Genomic DNA, 374 nt, shown 5'->3' on the forward strand with positions numbered 1-374 from the left:
GACACAACGCGCACACAGGCTGCTCCGCTCCCTTTCTTAAGGAGGAGCAGCTGAATGACAGAACCAGCGGCGTGTCCGGGGCTGCTCTGTGCCAGGGAACGATTCCCAGGGCCCGCCAGCCCCACGTGTCGCACGGCTAAGGGGGCTTGTTGTTGATGACCCACCTGCTTTCCCCTCGGAGAGTCCGCCCCTCTCCCCTGTTTGCCAAGCTCGGAGTAACGCGTCTCCTCGGGTGGCTCCTGGCGGAGCTGCGGGGGCTCTGACCGCAGTGCTGGGCAGGGGGTGGGCTCAGGGTTTGGGCGCGGAACTGGCCCGCCCTGGGCTTGCACTGCGCGCTCTGGGCGTTCGGTCGCAGGCTGAGGACGTGGGTTCCT

The sequence above is a fragment of the Chaetura pelagica genome, unplaced genomic scaffold (assembly GCF_000747805.2).
Source record: "Chaetura pelagica isolate M959 unplaced genomic scaffold, ChaPel_1.0 scaffold33, whole genome shotgun sequence".
Classification (NCBI taxonomy): Eukaryota; Metazoa; Chordata; class Aves; order Apodiformes; family Apodidae; genus Chaetura; species Chaetura pelagica.